The sequence below is a fragment of the Urocitellus parryii genome, chromosome 1 (genome assembly GCF_045843805.1).
Source record: "Urocitellus parryii isolate mUroPar1 chromosome 1, mUroPar1.hap1, whole genome shotgun sequence".
Lineage (NCBI taxonomy): Eukaryota > Metazoa > Chordata > Mammalia > Rodentia > Sciuridae > Urocitellus > Urocitellus parryii.
Window position 1 is genome coordinate 263,904,867 of NC_135531.1, and position 23,643 is coordinate 263,928,509.

The 23,643-nt window shown below is 42.7% G+C and overlaps 1 pseudogene; it reads left to right on the forward strand.

Annotated features, from left to right (window-relative positions):
• Positions 1-14,370: 14,370 nt before the first annotated feature.
• Positions 14,371-15,009, forward strand: LOC113192258 (S-adenosylmethionine decarboxylase proenzyme 1 pseudogene; annotated as a pseudogene).
• Positions 15,010-23,643: the final 8,634 nt, after the last annotated feature.

The window sequence follows — 23,643 nt, forward strand, 5'->3', positions numbered from 1 at the left end:
CTGGTACTGAAAAAAAAAAGAATTTACTCTCAATTATTTAATTTGTTTATCAGAATTTGACATTTAGGTTGTGATTTTATATGCATATATATACATATATACATGTATATATATGATTTTATATACATATATGTGTGTGTGTGTGTGTGTGTGTGTGTGTAAAATCAGCCCAACCAAGCACTGTGGCTCACACCTGTATACATACCACAGTTCTCTCCATATATATGGAGAGAGAGAGAGAAAAAAAAAATTGTACACACATGTGCATGAATGTCACATCCTTATACATAAATCTCTAAGTCTTTGAATGCTTATATCTTTTCACTTTGATTTCTAGAGGTGAACCTTGAAGGTTAAACATTAGGAACTTTTGGAAGGTTCTTGGTATATAGTAGAAAATGGCAGAAACCAGACCTTCTGTATGTCTGTTTGCCTTCGGACATCATCTCCGTATCATTTGGACATCTCTTGCCCTTTTATTCTCAAGAAAAAACCAGGAATGGGGAGTCCAAGGGAAGAAAAGACCAGGTAAAGTCATGGGAGAGAGTAAGCAGATGGCAGAAAAAAGTCAACTTAGCTTATGAATATTCAAATGACTTGTTAGATAGTTTTTTATCTTCCCAGTCTAATGAGATGAAGGAAAAGATGGGGACTAACAAAGGTCACATGAATAATGTCACTTCATCCCCACAAGGACTGAGCATTTGGACTATTCCTATCCTGTAAATGAGAAACTGGGCTTTGAGGGGTCAGACAGTTGGTAAGGGCGGAGCCCAGATGTGGGCCCAGGACTCTCCAGCTCAAGAACCAGCAGAAGGAACCACTCGGAGGCCCTGCCTTTCCACAGCAATGTAGGGGGGAGGTGAATGGGCTTTGTCTTTCCCCCTTCCTCCCTCTCTTCTTGCCTTCAGTGGCTCTTTGTCCTTTTGAATAGGACTGACTGACAAGGAACCCCTTCCTGAGGGTCACAACATCCCCCAGAAGTTATTGAACCTGGTCCTTTCCCCACAAGATGTTTGAATCTGAGCAAAGCCTCCTCCTTGAGGGTCTGAAGCTGACCCTGCCTGGATGACCTCTGGGTCCCTGCTGGGCCTGGAGGATTGCATGGGTTGCTGGGAGCCCTTTGTGGCAGTTCTGACCTGCATTCTTGCAGCACATGTCATCTAGGAGCAGAGTGTGGGCAATGAGGAGAGGGAGGGTGCTGCTGGCCGGGAAACCCCAGGGAGTCCAGCAGATCACGGACTATTAATAATGTGGCTACTGGCTATGAGGCCTGTCCCCAAAGTCTGAAGCAGGGAAGGGCCACAGAGGGCAGTGGAGGGCAGGGGACGTTCATGCCACTCTAAACACTGCATTTGCACCACAGCATGCCACAGGAGGACTGTCCTTAATCAAAGCTTCTGTCTGGCCCCCATTCTTCCAGCCACTAAATTGCATCTCTTATCCCTTCAGATTTCCTTTGCATGATTTGTCCTCTTCGGAGCCACCCCAGATGGACCCCATGTGGCTCTGTTTACATGCCTCATTCCATGTGGGCAGCTTCATTTAGGGGTGACAATCAAGTTATTTAAAAACAGTAAAGATGAGTCTAGTCCTAGACCAATCTGAACAGACAGCGGCTCTGAAGGTGGGAGTGGGCTCCCAGAGGCCCCAAGCAGAGGCAAGGGTTAACTCATTAGCTGCTGTGCTGGAGGGAGGTGCGAAGATCCCAGGAGGGAGAGTGGTGGAAGGCCCATGGGGCTCAGGGGAGTGACTATTTCCCAAAGCTGCAGAAGTGTTCCAATATTTAAAAAAACTGGTAATGGCTGTGCTAATACATACAGATATGGTTGGGGCTCTGCCACATAGGTAAAAATGGAGAGGGCTGGGGTTGTGTCTCAGTGATAGAGCACTTGCCTGGCATATGTAAGGCCCTGGGTTCAATCCTCAGCACCACATAAAAATAAATAAATTAATTAATTAATTAATTAAAGATTCATCGACAACTAGAAAGTATTTTTTTAAAAAATGGAGAGCTACCTATTGCTTCTCAAGGTCATTGTGTGTCTTTTCTAACTCTTTTAGAGACATGGCATAGGCCCCCCCACTTCCTCTGTATCTTCATACACAGAGCCTAGTGGTGGTTTTGGAGTCATGTTCCAACAGCTGGCATGAGAGATGTGCCTAACCAACACCTGTCTCCAGTTCCAAAAATGAGGGGTCCGCAGTCTTCAGGCCCCCAGTGCATATGTAATTTCTGGTGCTTGACACCCAGTCAAATGTGTCTGGCAAAAAAAAAAATAGAACTTTGGGTCAGTTACATTACGAATGAATTCCATTGGAATTTGAGTTAAGGCCTGCAGTTCTCAAGGGCAGTGTGGCTGGGGTGACACAGTCTCTCCCCAAAGGGCTTCACTACTCCTCCCTTTCATACTGCTGAGACTGACCTGGGATTCCAGAAGCTGGTTCCACCACCATCAAGGGCAGGTCTCTCTGGGCTGTCTGTCCTCTACTGTAGAACGAGGTTTGGGAAAGCGGGCTTCTCGAGCAGATTCAGGTTCTCAAATGATTAATTCTGTGGTCCCCTCTGATTGTTACAATGATACAGTGTTTGTTCAGGTTAAGAAAGTAGACTGGAGAGCCAGTAGGTCTGGGTTCAGCACTGGACCAGGTAGATGCCACCCTTGGGCAGAATGGTAGGGACAGTAGTAGATTTGGGAAGGTTCAATACATTAAGTTCATACTGGGGATTGTTTAGAACACTTGATCCTTTGTAAACCCTCAATGAATGTCATTTATTTTTGCTGCCTTTAGTTAACCCATAGGTTTCATAAAGGCTGGGATCTTTCATTCCTATCAATAATGCCCAAAGCAGTCAAATTCTAAACCTTGGTTGAGCAACCTGCAAGCAGGTTACCACCAACTTCTTATCAGAAGTAAGAGAACTGCTGTCCATTGAGGTTGTACCCTGGGTCAGATGCTGTACCAGACCCTGAACATATACTATCTTATCCTCACACCAGTGACAAGCATTCAGTTTTATTCTTCCCTTATTTTACTCCTAAGGAAATAGAGGCTACAAAAGAATCAAGCCACATGGCTACTAGGTAGTGGATTATGGAATCAGACACAGGTATATGGATTCAAATGGCAGAGCCAAAGTATATGCCAGGGGGAAAAAAAAAAAGGAGTTCCTTTGGAAAGACAGTTTCCTGTCCATTCAGGCTCTCCCCAGGGCAGAAAGATGACACTTGCATTTAGAGAAGGATACCATCCTGCAGGGGAGGAGGGTGAGCATTTCCTCTAAAGCCTCTTCCCTCTTCTTTCCAGCCAGGCTTAAGGATCCAAACCACAAGCAAAGATGAAAGACTCTTGTTGATGAAGTCCTCCACCCTGGGAAGAAAAAAGATTAAAAAAGAAAGTAAAAAGGAAGGAAGGAAAGAACAGAGAAGGGGAGGACAGAGAAATCCTCGACAAATATTTTCTGTTAATAAATTCCATTTTGCCTCTAAAATGTTTGCCAACTATCTAAGCAGGACAAATATTTCACATACCAGGGCAAACCATCGCCGAAATGCCTCTCCAATCAGCCTGCCCGCAGACCCTGTTTCCATAACCTCCCAGGCAGCAGCTTCTGGTGGACTCTCTGTGGTCCTCCCCTGAGAAGGCCTTCTTCTCTGTGAAGGAGATTCAGGGGGATTGAAGACGACTTCCCCCAACCAGGGCAGAGGGGCCCTAGCATCCCTGCATGGCTTCCCGTGTCCCCACCTTCCTCTCCTTTCCCCTTCCATTCTCTTCCCTCCTGTTATCTGGAATGTCCCCCAAAGGCTCATGTGTCCAAGGATTGGTCCTCAGTTGGTGGCACTGTTGGTAGGTGGTAGAAACTCCAGGAGGTGGGGCCTAGGTGGAGGAGGTGGGTCATGCCCTTCAAGGGTACATTTTGTCCCAAGACACTCTCTCTATCTCTTGCTCTCTCTCTCTGCTTCGCAGGAGGTGAACAGCTCTGCTCCACCATGCCTTCTCTGCCATGATGCTCTGCCTCACCACAGGCCCAATCAGTGGAGTCAGCAGACCATGAAGTGAAACCTCTGAAACTGTGAGCCAAAACAAATCTTGCCTCCTTTTAGGTTGTTTTTCTCAGGTGTGTTTTCACAGTCAGGAAAAGCTGACTGACACCAAACCCCCTTCTTTCCTTTCCATCTCCTGATCCAGATGTTAGGACACTTGTCTTCATGGCTCTCCTGGTCCCTTCCAGCCTCATCCACCTCTCCACAGGTGGGAAGAGTTCTGGTCTTTCCCCTTCCTTTCTCCTCTCCCTCCATCTTCCTTTTCCCTTTGTTCTTCCTCATCTCCTCCCTCCTCCCAAACTTGGTTGGTTTTGCTGGACTGGGAGGGAAGGGGTTCTCAAACCATTAGCATCATGTTTCTACACTTCCAACCCTCTGCCTTCGTGCATTAATGGATCCCACATATCCAACATTAGGGCCTGCTGGTGGATTCCATTTTGAAAAGGGCACCAGGTCTCAGTATTGAGTTTGGAGACAATTCCAGTTAGTGCCAAGGACTTGTTCATTTTGTTTTATTGAATTTGCTTAGGGATAGACCTTTTGAAGGTCCTGTGAGTAGAGGTATGCCAAGACATACACCATCCAGGGACTCTGGAAGCCATCTGCGGAATATTTGGATGAAAATGACAGGCATTTGTGAACATCCTTCTGCCAAGCTGGAGAGCAAATGTGGACCTAGTTAAAATGAAAATGAGGCCACAGCATTGGCTATTTTTTTCTGATGGACTGTCTTTTCTACTTCCAGCTTGACTTTGCCCTTCCTGGAGTAGAGAGAGACTGACTTCTCTCACAGAGTCTTTACAGAGACCAACTAGGGGAATTCATCCAATATGGCTGCTTGTCTCAGAAAGAAACATGTATTAGCTTCTGTGGCCTGGCCTTGGGGTGGAATTACTCTTATTTTCCCCTGATGGTATACTTTGGAAACTTTCTGAAAGCCTTATTCTATGAGATCACTTCCAACATTTATCCTTATTTATGTGTGAAATAATACTGATATGTAGCATTGGTTGGGCATGACCTCTAGGGCCTGGGCCCAACCTCCATTCAAAATAATCCTGCCTGCCTCTCTCCTTTAGCAACTGTTTATTGGCACTTCCTATCATCTAGGCATGGTGTTAGATACCAGGAATGCAATGATTATTATATAAGACAGAAAGATTCTTGCCTTCATGGAACTTATAGTCTAGTGAAAGAGACACAGAAACACAAATATACCTCAGTCAGTGTTGTGGAACAAGCTTAGTAAGAGTCGGCTTTAATCTTTCTGATATCACATACTTTGACTTTTGCAATGAAAACCTTTATTTCTTAGCATAAGCTATTTGACCTGGTAATTTCACTTCCAACATTTATTCTTATTTATGTGTGAAATAACATTGATATGTAGTTATAACAATATAATAATATAATGTTTGGTTATAATGACATTATTGTTGTCAATGTAATTCTTATAATAGCAAATGATTAGAAATATCCCAAAAGTCCATTTAATAGGGCATTAGTCAAATTAGTATAATTTATCCACATAATAGAATTATTTTCCACTATAAAAAATCAAAATGAGGAAGTTGTTTTTGTACAGACACGCAGGAAGTAATCTTTAATAGATAATACTGAGAGAAAACAGCAAGGTAAAGAACAGGGAGTGTAGTGTGTTATCATTTGTGTGTGTTTGTACAGAATATCTGTGGAAGGCTACTAGATACGGGAGCCACGTGGCTATGGGACAAGAGTTGAAATCAGACTGCTCACTGTGTTCTCTTTTTCACACTTTGACTCTTAAACATGTGGATGTAGAACTTATTTGAACATTTTAATTTAACTTTTAAGGAGAACAGGGAAAGGTGGGGACATGGCAAAATGACATGTGACTGTGTGGTGGCAAAAATCACACAGTTTTGTCCATTATTGGTGGGGGGGGGGTGATGCAGGTTCAATATTGCCAGGTTTTCCAGTTCTTCAAGAGAAACCAGAAATAATATGTTTGAGGAAGCATTTGGTATAAAATGTTGGCTCAAATAAAAAAAATCAGGGTGCACAAAGCAGGTGTAGAACTGTGTCCTGTTAGAGCCCATCAATGTGTGATCCTTGAGGGTCTCCAGCACCCCTTAGGAAGCTGCTGTGTTTTTTTTTAGGAGAGAGGTGATGAAGACCACCTGCAGGTGATGGGATGCCAGGGCAGGAACAAATGGAGTGGATAGAGACAGTGTATGGTGGAGAGATGGGGATGGGAGGTTAGAACACAGAGTCAGGTGACAACTGGATGCAGCGGAGAAAGAAGGCGCAAAGACTCTGAGTTGGTGCTTGAGTGGTTTGTGGTAGAGTGATTAATATACAGCCTGGTGTGAAAGTGGCTGCAACTTCAGAGACTTGAATTCTCATTTCTCTTCCACCATGTGGGGCAATTTTTTTAAAAAAATCATTAAATGTAGATGTTAGTATCTACCTTATGGGATAGATACTAAAAAAAATGCATGTCAAATGTTCATACCGCTCAAAATGTTAGTTGTTCCAGACATTTGCTATTTTTGGTGGCCCTATTTCCAGTTTAAGGAACTTATTGCCTTTTAGAGTCTCTGGTCCTAGTGGAGCTCACTCTGCCTCCAAGAGGCCAATGGATGATCTTATTCTCTTGGCAACAGCACCAATTTGGGGTGGTCCTATGACTAGGTCATGTGACTAGTTCTAGACCATCCAGAGCCCATTGGAACTGGACTGGGGTTAGAGGTGGGAGCCTGGACTGCTTCCACCATGTGGCCACCATGGAAGAGAACAGGTTTGAGGTGGAGCCAATCATAGTTCACAGAGCTGAGACATGAAGGAGAAAGAAATCAAAGCCTGATGGCTCTCAGCTTACAACTGAGCTGGCAGCACTTTCCCTGTTGTCTTGAATAAATGTCTTTAAGCAAACAAACAAGCACAGGTATCCACAGACAGAACACAGGCCACTTGGTGTCTGGTGTCCTGGCATCTTGAGACGCCCCAGCTTCCTAAGTTCCTTGGAAACCCTGTGGGGTGGGAGGTAGTGAGATGGCTGAGAAGTCTGGGTGCGCACCTGCCACAGCCCTGTGGTGGCATTGTAGGAGGCTTCCAGATTAGTGAAAACATCCTGAGGTGTGAGCCAAAGGTGAAAGAGAAGGAGACAAAGGGCTGGAGACAGACGGGCAGGGGCAAGACTGGAGGGCTGAGGTGGAAACTGATGCTGCGTCTGGATTCCTGGGTGTGAAGCTCTGTGCAGGGCCCTGGGATTGCATAGCACTGAATTGAGTGGGTCACTGCCAGTGCCTCGCTGCCCCACATCACGTAGCCCCTGTGAGCACTAAAACAACAACTCTGGCATGGGACAACTGCAGAGAAACATCAAAGGGCTAATGGTGTTCAGATGGGAGACTGTGAGGCCTCCCTGCTGGCCAGCACTGTGTCCTGAACTACCACCTGGCAAGACTTGTCTGTCTTTCATTGGAATGGTCAGGGTGGGCTTCAAGTTGCACTCATCTCAGTACCCTTCAGAGGAACCAGCTGAAAAAACTAGAATACAACGTGTTTTGCAAGAAGCAAACTAGAAGACTTCTATGGACTCTTCTTCCTAGAGTAGCAACCCTAAACACGTGCACAAAACTGGGGACAGAGGAGCTGGGCAAACCCTGTTGTGAATTTAGAAAGCAGTATGGGCCTGAGCCCCTCAGAAAGATGTCAGTCTTTGGGCTGTTCCTTTCCCTGAGGGATGTTATGGGGATTGGGGTTAGTTGCCCTGACATCAGGTTTCCTTGCCCTGCTTCACTGGAGCTGCAGGCTCAAGGGCGTGAGCCTGCAAGTTAAAGGCTCTATTTGTGAGAAAGACAGTCCAGAGCTTCAGGCTTTGCAACCCAGCTCCCCTGCCTTTAAGGACCAAAGATGATGTACTATGTTTCGAGGAGGCTGGCCCTTTAATCACTTTCCAAGCTATTAACTTCTAGATGATTCTGTGACAGCTTCTAAATGATCTGCCATATTCTGTCCTCACTCCCTTCCCAATTAAGCACCTGTGCAGAAGTCCCTGTGTCTCAGTTGGACTCATTGGGCAAAGAAGCTGTGTGTTGCCACCTCATACCTCAGACTTCCTTTGGGCAAAAAGAAAATCTGATTTTTAAGAGTAGGAGAAAAAAATGACTAATGGAGTGGTTGGAAGATTTAAAGTCTTCTTTGATTATAATTTTTTTGTGTGTGTGTGGTGCTGGGGATTGAACCCAGGGCCTTATATGCAAGGCAAGCACCCTACCAACTGAGCTATATCCCCAGCCCTTAAAGGCTTCTTTGGATAATTTTTTAAAATTTATGTATGACAGCAGAATGCATTATAATTCTTATTACACATATAGAGCACAATTTTTTATATCTCTGGTTGTATACACAGTATATTGACACCAACTCATGTCTTTATACCTGTACTTTGGATAATAATGATCATCTCATTCCACCATCATTAATAACCCCATGCCCCCTCCCTTCCCCTCCCAGCTTCTTTAGATAATTAAAGACCTAGATTGTGACCCTCCCAGTGCCACTTATTAGCATGAGGGCTACTGAGCAGTTCAAATTAATTTATTCATTCAGTGAATACTCAGTGAGAACTATGGGCCAAGTACTATGCTGTGTATCAAGGATTCAAAGCTGACCAGGGAATATTTTCTTCCTTCGCAGGCCTATGGGGAGACAGGCAGCCAGTATAATTAATGACACCATAGGGTGATAGATATAGGAGGAACTCGGATTTCATGGGGTTGTAGAAGAGGACCCCCTTCTGTGATCTTCCTTCCCTGTCTGTGCATTAACTGTGTGACAATACATCATTAAAAGAAGGTGAGACTTTGACATATCTGGCAAGGTCATGCCTTGAGAAGGAACTTGGACTCAAAGCAAACACTGAAGAGTGCTTCTCTAACAGGTGCATTAGAATTAGATGCATTCAAATTAGGATGTGGTAGAGAGCTTGTTTATGAAGGTATATTCTTGGACCTGATTCTACAAGTTCTGATTGATTGGATTGGGGTAGGGCCTCATAAGAAGTACCTTGGATTGATTCTGATGCAGTTGGTTCATGGGCCATGCTTCAAAAAAGATTGTCTCTAAAGTCCCAGACAACTCTAATGTAGTCAAATGTTCCTGACTATGTACCTGTACTTGGAGTTAGCAGATGTTCCTGAGAGGGCCTGGATTTTGACTTCTCTCGCATGTATGGTATGGGCTTTGGTATGGGCTTTGACTTTTTTGCTATAGGACCAGTTAGTAATAATCGCAGGCTGTTGGTTTGTCAGAAGTCATGCCTATTCACGCAGCTATTCTTCATTCAGATGTTTGCAGAGAAACAACTGCAATATGAAATATAAAATAGTTTCCTGCTAGAAAATTCCATGAATGTCCTAAATAAGACACCAATGAAAAGTATTGGTGAACAGGCTGGGCTCTGAAGCCAGTATGCCCAAGTTTGCAATCTGAGCTTTTTCACTTACTGGCTTTGAGACATTGGACAACTTCACCTCTCCAAACCTTGATTTCCTTATATGAAAATGTAACTGGGAATAGCCTTCAAGGGATGTTGCATGTTGTTAAATGAGTTAACATGAAGGATAAGCACTTAGCACTTATAAAGAAGAAATACTACCTGTTACTGACAAAGCTGAGTGTACAAAAAATATCCAGGAACTAAATACCAAGAGGGAGCTGAGATGAGCAAAGCAAGAGAATGGTTGTCCCTCAAAGTTCCCACGGACAAGGAGTGTTGGAGCTCGTGTTAGAGGGTTGGGTTTTAATACTGTCCAGGGACAGGAAGCAGTCTTGAGCCAGAGGGAGATGACATGTTGGCACTGAAACTTCCACATAAAGCCAGGACCCTTGAAGGACAACATGCTTTTAAAAATTGTAGGGCATAAAAAGTCAACCTCTAGTGTGGATAAATGAGAAGAAAACTTGTTTATCTTGAACTGAGCTCTAGCTCAGAAGGGGAAAACGTCTCCCTTAAGAATTCAAAACCACTGGCATGAGCTTTTGGTGGGTTTGGGTTTGAATAAATAGTTCCTGTACAATCTAGAAATCCCTAGGCTAAGAAATAACATAAAATTTGGTCTGAGCCAATTATACTCTGTTAGAAGCAAACACTTTGATTACACTGATTTCTCCAGATTAAAGCCCTGCTGAAGATGAGCTCACAATCTGAAATCGTGCAACACAAAAGAAAAAATAGGAGCCAGAGTCTGCAGGTCCAAAAAACAGCAGGATTAGAACTTCTAGAACCTAAGATTACAGAGCTGTCATAGGAGATCATAAACTAGGTATGTTAAAATAGCTAATAACATACAGTGAACCTTTAAAAACAAAAAGTTCTAGAAAATGAATAAAATTAAACAGATCTTAAACATAAAACAAATAGTACTTTTTCTCAGAAATAAAAAGAAACAATCATTAAAAATCGAAACCCCATGAATAGGCTAAGTAGTCCATGAACTACTTGGTTGAGAAAGAATTGGAAAACTTGGGGATAAAGCTAAGAAATTATCTGGATGGTGAGACCAGAGATGAAAACTGAAAGAGATATTAGGAGAAAATGAAAAAGTCTACCACATATCGAGGAGGAATTCCAGAAGAGAAAATAGAGAAAGGTAATGGGGGTGAGGAGATGTTTGAAGAGAAGTTGACTGAGAATTGATGAAAGATGAGAAATTTTCAATTCAGAAACTACAATAAACCCTAAACTCAATAAATAAAACCCACTCATCTTTAGATACACCATAATGAAACTGCAGAACACCAAAGACAAAGAGAAACTTCATCAAAGAGACCAGAGAGGAAAGAGTGAGATCCCTCACAACTGAGGGAGCCAAGAAGGACATGTGAATGGGAGCTCCAGCTGGGACTCATGGCCTGAGAATGGAGCCAGCGCAAGTGTCCTACAGTGAATTAAATGTGACATGGTTGGTCAGAGGCTTCAAAAGCAGGCAGAAGACAGGCTTGGTACAGAAGGGTTCTAGGAGCATTGTTGCAAGGATAAAATGAGACAAGATAAATAGGCTTGTTAACTAAAAGAATTTTCCAAAGAATTGTTTTGCAGTGACTGTGGTGTGGAAATGAACCTATTCTGGGACTTTTTGTTCTCAACTCCAAGCTGCTGATTTGTTTTGTCTTGCTCCCCCCAAACCCCCCACCCCTTGTTTCTTTTCTAACAGCACAGAGAGGTTTTGCAACCATCTGAGGTGCTTTGAGAAAAAGTGTTAAATCAGTTTTGAGCAAATGCTTTGCTCTTTCACTCTTGATGAACAATTCTATGTGCAGTGTTGACATTTTCTGATGGAAATGGAATAAATTATCCTACTTCTTTTTCACTCTTTATGACTTGGTCAGATTAGACTGATCCTAACTGGATCCCCTCCCAGGCGGCACCAAACATGTGTATTCTCTGGGTCTGGGGAATTTCTCTGATAACTATGATTTCATATGCAGATTGGTATTTTTATGTAGCCTCCAGTCTTCTAAGCGGCTGTTGAAAAATGGGAAGTTGGGAAGCATTTGCCCAAGAATCTTTAATAAAGAATCTGAACCGTCTGCTAAAGAATGTGAGTGAGTTAGCAAAGGCTAGCCCCAAGGCAATGAGGAGATGGGCTGGGTACCACTCAGCTTCACTGTATCATTCACCCAGAAACTTTTATCTCAATGACCTGTGACTTGAGGACACATCTGGCCCAGGGAGAGCCTGTTCTTTCAACACTCTTTCTTTGATGACCGTGAGACAGTCAATGTACACAATGTGCTAGAGACACTGAGTACTCCAGAGTCCTGATGCCTGGAGCTTAGAATCTAGCATGAAATGCAGAGAAGCTGTTATGATATAGCTTTGTAAGTGCTAGAGGACGGCTGTCGTATCAACACAATAATGGGAGACTTAAGAACCAAGACTTAAGAGGACTAAGACTAGCTGAGGGAATCGTAAAAAGAAATATATGTTGTTCCATTTTTATGGATCACCAAAATGAGAGGGGAACAGCAAGAAATGTTCCTGGTAAATCGGGTAGGAGCCAGCTCAGAAACAATCCTGTAAGCCGTGGTCAGAAGAAGCCTTGATCTGGAGGACTCTGAAGGGTATTGTGCAAGAACCTGTTCGGATTTTCTTTTCAGAAAACTTAGTCTGTGCTGACTGAGGAGACATTAGGGAGAGAAACGGCAGACAGGGAAATCCATCAGGTGGCTTATGTGTGATTATAGGAGGACCCAGGTGGCTGTCGTGGAGATGCTCAGCATGAAAATGATGACCCAGAAGGGAAGGGAGCTACCAGGCAACACAGTTTCCTTCAGGTAGAGAGTGTTGGCTGGATGCACGTAACTCAGGAACAGTTGAGTTAGTTTTGTGCAGTGTTTTTTTTTTGTTTGTTATAATTTTTTTTAGTAGTCGATTTACCTTTATTTTTTTATATGCAGTGCTGAGTATCTAATCCAGTGCCTCACACATGTTAGGCAAATGCTCTACCACTGAGCCACAACCCCAGCCCATGATTTTTACTCTTCTGGCAAGAATGAAATAAATTTGCATGTCTGAGCTACAAAATGCAAATTGCATAATTTCAGTGATTCTAAGTTAATATTCTTATATTTGCATTTAAAACTGGTGTTGCACAATATAAAGCAATATAAACAGCAATTTCATGCTAATAATCTGAAGGTTTAATTTTTGTTTACTTAGATGATATCTAATAGTAAATAAAAACGCTGTGACAGCAAGAATGCAGTTGGAAGACAGTTTAGCAGTTTCTTACAATGCTAAACATTGTCAGCAATCACAGTCCTTTACCCAAATGAGTAAAAAAACTTGTATACACACAAAAACCTGCATATGAATGTTATAGGATCATTAGTTATAATTGCTAAAATTTAGAAGTGAATGAGATGTTTTTCAACATCTATTTGTGAATGGGTAAATAAGTTGTGGTATATCTAGGCAGTGGAATATTATTTAGCAACAAAAAGAAATAAGATATCAAGCCATGAAAAAAATGAGATATCAAACCTTAAATACATATTGCTTAGTGAAAGAAGCCAGTCTGAAAAGACTATATATTGTATGATTCCAACTATCTGATATTCTAAGATAGGCAACACCATAGAGTCAGGGAAAAAGATCAGTGGTCACCAACAGCGTGGGGGAAGGGGAAAAGGAAGGACAGGAGTGAGTAGGTGAAGCACAGTGGATTTTTAGAGCAGTGAACTATTCCATACGATACTGTAGAGATGGATATAGGACATTATGCACTTGTCAAAAACCGTAGAATGTACAACACAGAGAGGCTGCTTACCCAGCGTGGCTGGCGACGGTAGCCCCGACTCTGTTGTCGCGACCCAGAAGGCAGCCAAGTGCAAGAGCTAAACTTATCTGCCTCTATTTTCAAACAGACTCATGTTCAACTTTTGGTCATGGTGGGGAAAAAAAAAAGCTGGGAAGATTTCATTAATCCTTATTTTTTTAAAAGTCAATATAAAATTATAGCAAAAAAAAAAGGAACCTGATCTTTAGTAGCACAGCTGGAATAACTTGCAGAGATGGCTGTGGCAACAGTGAGAGATTTAATTCAGTTGGTCTTCTGTGGTTGTTGGTTATTCACTTGTCTCCGCAGTAATGGAAGCTACACATGTTTTTAAAGGGACTGAGAAGCTGCTAGAGGCTTGGTTTCCACAGCAGTGACCCAACACGAACCAAGGAGCTGGGGACCTTTGCATCTTCCAAGATCTGAGTAGAACATACTTTTGAAGGGTGTGTAACGTTCAGTCCTCTGTGTGACTATTCAAAGATGTTTTCTAGAGCTGGGTGTGGTGGCGCACGCCTGTAATCCCAGTCACTTGGAAGGCTGAGGTAGGATGAACCCAAGTTCTGGGCTAGCCTCAGCAATTTAACAAGGCTCTAAGCAATTTAGCGAGACTCGCCTCAAAATAAAAATAATAAAAAGGGTTAGGGATGTAGCTCAGTGGTAAAGTACCCCTGGGTTCAAAAAACATTTTTCCTTCTGAAGACATAAGGTACAACCCTCTTGCTGATACTCATTCCCCTGGGACTTCAGTGGCTTGACTCAATTCAGCACTTCTCTTGAGAATTTCATGAAGCTACTGGGCATGGTGGTACATGCCTGTAATCCCAGGAGTCTGGGAGGCTGAGGCAGGAGGATCTCCAATTCAAAGCCAGCCTCAGCAACTTAGTGGGACCCTGTCTCAAAATACAACATAAAAAGGGCTGGGGATGTGACTCAGTGGTTAAGCACCCTTGGATTCAATCCCCATTACCCCATCTCCTGCCAAGGAAAAGAATTTCATGAAGCCTTCTCACCAAGAGTACCCACACCACACAGGGATTTTCAGGAAGAAATAGGGGTTTATATGCACTTTTTCCAAATGAAGCAGTGTATTGTATGGGACATATGATTTCTGAATGTTGGTACTAGTATACTCTGAATTTCCCAGAGTTGGGTAATCAGTGGACCTGATCAAATCCTGGAAATTTTGACAAATGAGGCCGACCTACAGTTATGAACAAGTCCTGCATGAAAGGTGGTATTGCCATGAAGGATGTCTTCATGAGAATGGAATTCATGACCCGATGCCAGGTTCTGTCATTGAGGCCACAGTGTTTGTTCAATCCTTGTGGGTAATTTGATCGAGTGGAATAAAGTGGACAGAATGCACTGGACTATTCACATCACTCCAGAACCAGAATTTTCTTGTTAGCTTTGAAACAAACTCATGTCAGACCTCCTGTGATGACCTGATCGGGAAATTGTAGACGTCTTCAGGTCAGGAAAATCTGTGTTTGTTAATCAGAGTTCTAAATGCTGCACAGTGTTTTCTTCAGCCCCCAAGACTGAAGATTTTAAATGCCTTGATTGCCAGAGTGCTGTTCAATGATTACAATTTTGCTTTTACTAATCTTGCTAAGAAGCAGCAACAATAGCAGCGTTGATGAAGAAAAATGAAGAAAAAACACCAAAAGAGAACACACATCGAAAGTGATGGCTGCTTTCTAGATGTCAATGTTGGGGTCCTTGCTTTACATAACCACAACCTTGTAGTCGCAGAAAAGCCTTCATAATGATAAGAGCCCAAGTAATGATAGTGTAATCATTCTGAATTGAATGCATTATTCCATCAAGGACTTAGATATCTTGCATGAATTCTCCCTTCTGTGTGTCGGTATTTGCTATAGTTTATATCTTAAGTGTCTTCCAAAGGTCTAGGTGGTAAAGGCCTAGTCCCCACGCATGACACTACTAGGCGGTAGGTAGTACCTTTAAGAGGTGGGGCTTGGTGGAGGGGTCTTATAGTCTCTGAGGGGGCGGTGCCCTTGGAGGGGATATTTGGACCCCAGCTTCTTTTTATTTTTCTACTTCTCAGTCATCAGAGGAGTGTTTTCGCTCTGCCACACATTTCCACTGTGATGTGCCACCAGAGGCCCAAGGCAAGGGAGCTGACTGGTCATGGATTGAAACCTCTGAAACCGTGAGCCAAAATAACCTTTTTCTCTGAATAAGTTGACTATCTCAGGTATTTATTATGGTGACAGAAAGCTGACTAGCACAGCATTCTGTGCTATTCTTGACGTGAAATTGAAGTGCACATAGAAAAACACATTTTACTATGTGACACTTTACCATAGTTGTGAAAATGGTCTATTTGGCTTGTGCACAGCATACAGTTTCTCCCAGTATCATCTAAATTCCTCCACAGATGAATTTTCATCCTTATTAGGCATTGGCCTCAGCCGGGATTGTTCTATTAAATCGCTGTCAGAGTTGGGTGTATGTGACGCAATGCCTGTAATCCCAGTGACTTGGGAGGTTGAGGCAGGAGGATCAGAAGTTTGAGGCAAGTCTTGGCAACTTAGTGAGGCCCTGTCTTAGAAAATAAAAAGGATGGTGATGTAGCTCATCCATGAGTTCAACTCCCAGTACTAATTAAATAAATAAACAAAGAAGTTGCTGCCAGAATCTTATATCTGGTTACCTCCACTTCCTAGAATATATTTCATATTCATGTTATAAAAACCAATTTCTGTATTATAAAGATAGTTTTTACAACAGTAATTAAAGTTTGGTTTTTTTTCCCCCCACAAGTCAAATCTTCCTTTGTGTGTGTGTGTGTGATCCTGGAGACTGAATCCAGGTACTCTACTACTTTTCTATATCCCCATCTTTTCATTTTTAATTTTGAGAGAGGGTCTTGCTAAATGGCCCAGGCTGACCTTGAATTTGGGATCCTCCTGCCTGGGATTACAGGCATGCACCATCATGCCCAACAAGTCTAATTGATTATAAAGGCTAGAGAAGTAAATGTTGCTCAGTGGTAGAGCATTGTCTAGCATGTGCAAGGCCTTGGGTTCCATTCACAATACTGCAAAAAAAAAAAAACAAAAACAAAATGAAGAAAAGATTCTAGTTATTCATTTTGTGCACCATTATTTAAAGATTACTACTCCCGCATTTGTAGTCCTTTAATTGATTTCTGGTCCCCCAAATAAAGCAATACACTGTTGCACTTGGGTTCATGTAATAATCTCATGCCTAGGCAGAGAAGTGCAGGGGATGCTTCCTGGCTTAATTTTCTTTAAGGGCATGGAGATTTGACCTCCTTTTGAGTGGCATGGACTCTTTTGGAAGACAGTGACAAAAACAATTTTCCCCAGTGTGGATTAGCAGGGATGATCCAGGAGAGTCATAAACTGAGATTCGGGAACTGACTGAACTCTATGGTAACCATGTGCTGCTCTGGGCTCCTTAGCAAATGAGAGAACTTCTAAAGAGTACCATACCTTTATGAACTTGCTAAGTAGGGAATCATATAAAAGGAATGTTTATCACTAAACTTATTAGGAAGAAAATCTACCATAAAAGTTGTACTGGATTCAGTAAGCCAGGCCAGCATGGATCATTTGCTTTAACTTTGACTTTAGCAGCCATTTCTACAAATTCCCATTAGTAGTGTACTGTCAACTGTTGCTCAAAGCAGAAGCCAAGGTTTTTCCATCTTCTGATCATAGGACACATGGGAGTGTTCTGACTTCATCTGTCCCTTTAACTATGGTCTCCTTTCACTGTGGCATTCACAGGATCAAATAAATGACTGTCCAGAATGAGAACTGTCCAGGTTGTTCAGATATACACCATGAAGCAGAATATACGAAAGAATGAATACATAAAACACAACATAAAGGGTTCCAAAATATTCAATGGGAAATGTTGAGTAATGCAGGCTTTCTAAAGTTGACCTTTTTGAGCTACATTTGGAAATACTGTGGAATTTTCTCCACTGAGAGAACAATGGTCAACTAAATTTTATATTTGTTGTCCTCACAATTTTTTTTTTTTGGTAATAATTTCTGGTTCTGCATCAAAACCAGAAATTATTGTTCTTTTTGTCTTTACAAATGAAACCCTTTTTTTGTGTGTGTTTCTAAACATGAAATCTGCTTAGTTTACAATCAAGGGTTGGAATTTCCTTTTAACTTTTATTTTAAGCACATTGTTGATGGAAAGTTTCATTGAGAAAACCTGAATCAATGCAATCAATTTGATTCTGTACTGAGCAGGGCACCTAATATCTCAAAGAGCCGTTTTGAGAACCAAAGCTCAAAGTGGATCTTTTTCTTCAACGGTATCCCAGTAGATTTAATGATGTTTATTAGCTAGAGGTATTTTTTTTCCCTAAAATATTTAAGAATTCTAATGTTTAAAATCCACAAAAATTTGTATGAAACAAAGCCTAGAAAAATAAAAGCTGTAAATCCAGCATAATCTAATCCTAGTATGATACAGAAAGTTTTGGGTGCCATAATTTCTGCCTTCATTGTTGGACTGAAATAAGTTGAAATGTCTTTCTATACCACATTTTAAGCTCCAATAAGAATTTGTTTGGCTGGGGATGTGGCTCAAGCGGTAGCGCGCTCGCCTGGCATGCGTGCGACCCGGGTTCGATCCTCAGCACCACATACCAACAAAGATGTTGTGTCCGCCGAGAACTAAAAAAATAAATAAATATTAAAAGTTCTCTCTCTCTCTCTCTCTCTCTCTCTCTCTCTCTCTCTCTCTCTCTCTCTCTCCTCTCTCACTCTCTCTTAAAAAAAAAGAATTTGTTTAATTTAAAAAAGGGCAAACCCTAATATGACTACTGACTTTAGTGAGTAGTAATGTGTCCATATTGGCTTATTAATTGTAGCCAATGTAGCACACTAATGCAAAAGTAGAGAAAGGGTATATGGGAGCTTTCTGTAAATTCTGCTCATTTTTTATGTGAAAAATAAATCTATCAACTGGAAAAAAAATTTTAAAAGAAACCTTAGTTGCATAACATATTGACTTTGGGGCAAGTGATTATGAAGCAGAGGTGACAAACACTCTAGAAAGTCCCCAGAGTGACCAGCAGGCCTCTTTCTCTCAGCTTGCCCCCCCCCCCTTCTTTGTCAACAAGGAGTGGAGTGATCAAGGACTTTGTCACATGCTGGTACTTCCTCTGGGCACTGCCTGGACTCCAGGTGGCCTTTGCCAGAGCTGGTACTCAGTGTTTTTTTTTTTTTATCTCTGGGTAGGGCATGTTTTCCCTGCAAATCTAGAATTCATGGGAGTCCCTGGGCATCCAGTTGGTTGTTAGCATTACCAGAAAAATAGGCTTTAGGAGACTTGGGTTAGAGCATTGGCTTATTATGCTCAAAGTCTTGGGTTCAATTCCAGCATCAGAGAGAGAGAGACAGAGACAGAGACAGAGAGACTGACTTTAGGACCCTCTCTGCCACTCACTGGGTGATCTTGAACAAGCTGCTTCACCTCTCTGGGACCCTCTTGACCGATGTATAAATGAAACATGATGGGAAGAGTTAGGCGAGTTTTCTAAGAAAGCTGTCAGAGAACTCCTGTATGTAGTAGAGGGAGCGGGCTCCTGTGGCTCAAAGCAGGGAAAGAACCCTAAGTCTCAGCTCACCTCCCACCTGTCCTAACTCATTGGTGCCCTTGAGCTATAGAAATTCCAGAAACCCCCAGATACTATGGAGCACAATTTGAAAACCCCTGTCTAGTCCACCTTCCTCATTTTATAAAGGGAAGGGCAAAGGACTTACTCAAGGTCACACAAGGAGTTAGCAGTCATGATGGAATCAGGCCTGTGGCCTCCTGACCTCTAGGTCAGTGCTCTTTCCCTTCACGGTTTTGTCCCAATCTGTTGTGGCCACTTTTTGTTTATTGAGTGGGAAACACCCTACAAGCCCAAACATGAGCTCTGCCCCCTGGGAATGGAAACAGCAGCCCACACACAAATCGTTGCCACCATCCAGGACACCAGTGAGACAGCTCTGACTCTGGCAGGTTGTTTGTGTTTGAAACCAAGCAAAAATGCTTTTGGAGCTGGGTGCAGGAGCTGGAATTACACCTGTAATTCCAGAGACTCAGGAGGACGAGGCGGGAGGATCACAAGGCCAGCTTGGGCAATTGAGTGAGACCCCTATCACAAAATTTAAAAATAATAATAATAATAATTAAAAGGGCTGGGGATGTACCTCAAAGATAAAACACTCCTGGGTTCAATTCCCAGTGCGGGGGTGGGGGTGGGTGGGCAGGGAAGCAAGTCCTTGAGTTCTCAGGGCCTCTGATATGATAAAGCTCTGTCCAGGACTGGGATGAGCTGTTGGTTTAGATTCTCAGGCAACCTTAATCACACTTCTATTCAAGGCCATCTGACCTATTTCTACTTGTGAAATGGGAAGGGGAACAACATCAGAAGACAGTGCCAGAGAGAGGAGAGGTTTTGAACCTATTAGAAGGTCATGCTCCCGATGCTCCCAGCATGGCCAAGGTGAAAACAAACTAGGCTTGCAGCCAATGACAGCATAGTAGAAATGGCACTACCCACTTGGAACATGTACTGGGGTAAACCCTTTGGATGCTTGATCTCCGGGAATACTAAAAACAACCTTGAATGGACTTACTCTTATCACATTGTACAGATGAGGGAGCTGAGGTTCAGGGGAGGGAGGTCACTTGGACAAAGCATCAGAACTGTGATTAGAACCCAGATAAGCTCACTTCAAAGCCCAAGTTCATAGGTTCATATCAGGATGACCAAAGGCAATATATTGTAATGTGTTTTGAAAGATCCTATGGGTTGGCTGGGGTTATAAGTAGTAAAGTGCTTGCCTTGCACGTGTGAGGAACTAGATTCGATCCTCAGCACCACATAAAAATAAATAAATAAAATAAAGGTATTGTGTCCATCTACAACTAAAAATATTTTTGAAAAATCCCATGGGTAGCATAAATAGCTTGTGGATCACATTTTTTTTTCCCATAGCTTTCTGCCTGACCTTTAACCTTCTGCCAATTTTGCTGTTTTCCCCCTCCCATAACTTCTCAATTAATTTAGGATACCAAATAAAATGGCTGAAGAATATAGATCCAGTGATTCTGTAAACCAGGTATATTGTCATGGTTTGGAGACCTCCAGGGATGGGGCAGGAGGAGTGCTGGTTGAGACATTAACAGCCAGAGATGGAGTAATGGATATAGATCATTTGCAGGATTTATCCCATCCCCAGAGGGTAATAAGCGCTTTGAGGGTAGGGGACATGTTAGCAGTTAACACCCTAAAGTCACAACATGTTTTAACTGGAAGGAACATTGGAGGTGACTTCATCCTATAACTTTATCTACAAATGGGGAGGCAGAGGCTCAGACAGGGAAAGGGTCATGTTCATGGTCACCAGTTCCATGGTGGCAGAGCCAGCTCCAGACACTAGTTTTCTGACTACTTCACCATGGTATGTTGTTGTACTCGACAATGACTAGGTGCTCAACATGCTGATGATTCATCCCGCAATTTTTACCACTAGCTCAGCTGTCTCCCCAGAACTCTTGACTTGTTAATCCCACTTCCTACTCAGCATCTCTACTTGGATAAGTAACAGCCATCGCCACATGTCCAACACTGAACAGGGAGAAGACTGTGTGTATGTGTGGTGTCAGAGGACTGGGAGTCAGCACTTGTCACACATTAGCTTTCTCTTGGCTAGAAACATTGCTCTAGCCAATATTTGGGGTGCTAATAGATTACACATAGTGAGAGCAGGCATGTGTGCTCTCTGTAGCAGATGACAAGAAGCAAAGTTGACATTGTGTTGGGGAAATTTCAGAGCCTGTCCTTACTCTTGCCCAGACATAAAACTAGCACATGCTGGCCACTGAATATATGTGCATATTTAATGTCAGAGAGTGTTCTAACACTTAGGTTGAGATTGCTATGTCCAATTCCACTTAATATAAAACAAACTGTTTGCTTCTGAAAAAGAATTTTATTATGGCCTCTGTAGAGCTTTATATATATTTAAATCTGATTTTCTTTTTAAGGGCTTTATCCGATTGGGATTGTCTATGTGAAAAAAATTTCAAATGCATCACAAAGTGGGAGAATTGTATTACTTTGTATATATAATTGATCAGAGGTTGAATGAGCACCTACCAAATACAGATGCCCTCATTGATGCTAAGTTTCTCCCTCTAACAAAGATAATCAACACATTCAACTGCTCTGTAAGTCAGTGGTAACAAGACAGTGTAAGCCCTCCAATTTTCTATGGCAGGAAATCATGCATCTGGTGTTCTTAATGGCCAACCAATTTGTTTAGCTGACAGGAGGAGTGCTGGTGGAGACAGGAAAGGCTCCGGAAGGTGTAGTCCTTAAGCATCTCTAGAATGGGAGATTGTGTTTCCCATAAAACAATCCTTCCTCCTGATTTCTGCAGTTGAGTTACCTTATGCACTTTTAATAAAGAGTAGTATAAATCAGGTGTGCTGATAAATAAAGAGTAATATAATCAGGTGTGCTGGTGCACACCTGTAATCCCAGTGGCTTGGAAGGCTGAGACAGGAGGATCACATGTTCAAGGCTGGCCTCAGCAACTTAGCAAGATCCTAAGCAACTTAGTGAGAACCTGTCTCAAAATGAAAAATGAAAAGGACTGGGGATGTGGCCCAGTGATTAAGCACTGTTGGGTTCAATCCCTGGTACCAAAAAACAACAACAATAAAAATAATAATATAATCAAGAACTATGTCGTTTATGCAGCCTTCTAACCTTAACTGAAGATGGGCCATCCGTTAAGGAACCCCTCAGAAAGTCTTCCTGGTGTTTGTTATGTTTCCTCTTATAGTATGAGAACAATTATATTCTAAAGCAAGGCATGGTGGCACAAGCCTGCAATCTTTGGCAACTTAGCAAGACCCTGTCTCAAAATTTAAAAAGGGCTAGGGGTGTAGCTTAGTGGTAATATGCCCCTGGTTTGATCCCCAATACCTGCCCTCCCACACTAAATTATATTCTAAACTTTATAGAATAGAAATTAGGTATAAAACAGAAAAGAAAAAAAAAAAAAAGGATGCAGAAGAAGACCAAGGCACAATCAAGTTCTCGGTGACAAGTACATCCCTGTGTGGTTCTTCCGCATCCCTGGGGAAGCCGTCTTCCCTCCTGAGGGATTTTCCTTATAGTGAGACAAGCCCAAATGGCCCCTGAGATGAACACTCTGTTATTGCATGAGTTGTGCCCCACCCAGACTGGAGGCCAAAGGTGACTTTGTCTCTTGTCTTCAGTGTATCCAAGGATTCTGTCCCAACAATGGAAGAAGAGAGCAAAGGAAGAGTGAAATGAACCTCGGAGGCCTGTTGTAGTTTGAGAGAAAAGGAATCAGCAAAGGGTTGAGTGAGGTCTTGCTGTGACGTGCAGAAAATGACGAGGTTGCTTACAAGGTTTTTTTTTTTTCTTTTTTTCCAGTTGTTTCTTAAAAATATTCTTTTAATCAGCTGCTCATTTATCTAGTGCTATGAACAAACCACTCCAGAACTTAATGGCCTAACCCTAACCCTAACCCTAATCCTAACCCTAACCCTAACCCCTAATGGATGAGAAGTCAAGGGTCCTGGGTTCTAGTCCTAATGGCCTAACATAAGCTCCTTTTATTTATGAGTTTTCAGTTTGGTGGGGCTCACTGGGCCGGCCTTCAGGGGGTCTTCCAGGGTCTCCTAGGCAGCTGCATCAGCAGCTGTAGAACTCTGACCTTAACTCCTTGTGGTCTTTGACCTTCAAGGAGGCTAGTGGGCTCCTCTTCACATGACAATGACAGCGTCCCAAGACAGTGAAAAAAAAACCCTGCAAGGCTTTTAGGACTAGCCCCCAAGTCATCATAGAGTGAGGCTTCTGCCACATTCTGTTGATCAAAGTTAGTCCCAAGGCAGCTCACATTCAAGGTATGGAAAAGTCAGCTCCCCTCCTGACCGAAGCCCTACGTGTACTTGACCCAGCAAAGGGAGGTAGGCACAGGGGAGGCGTGTCCACTATCAGCACCCTAAGGCCATTGCCAGGGATTAATTGTTAGAGCCAAAAAGGACCCGGACTGGAACCCAGGACCCTTGACTGCTCATCCAAACCTTTTCCCACTGAGCCCATTGTTCCCAGCCTCAAATGTGGGGAGCCTCCTGCCCCAAGGGAGCCCCAGCTTCTTCCCGCCCTTCCCCAATCTTCCCACACTATTTTTATATGCGTTCTAGACTCAAAA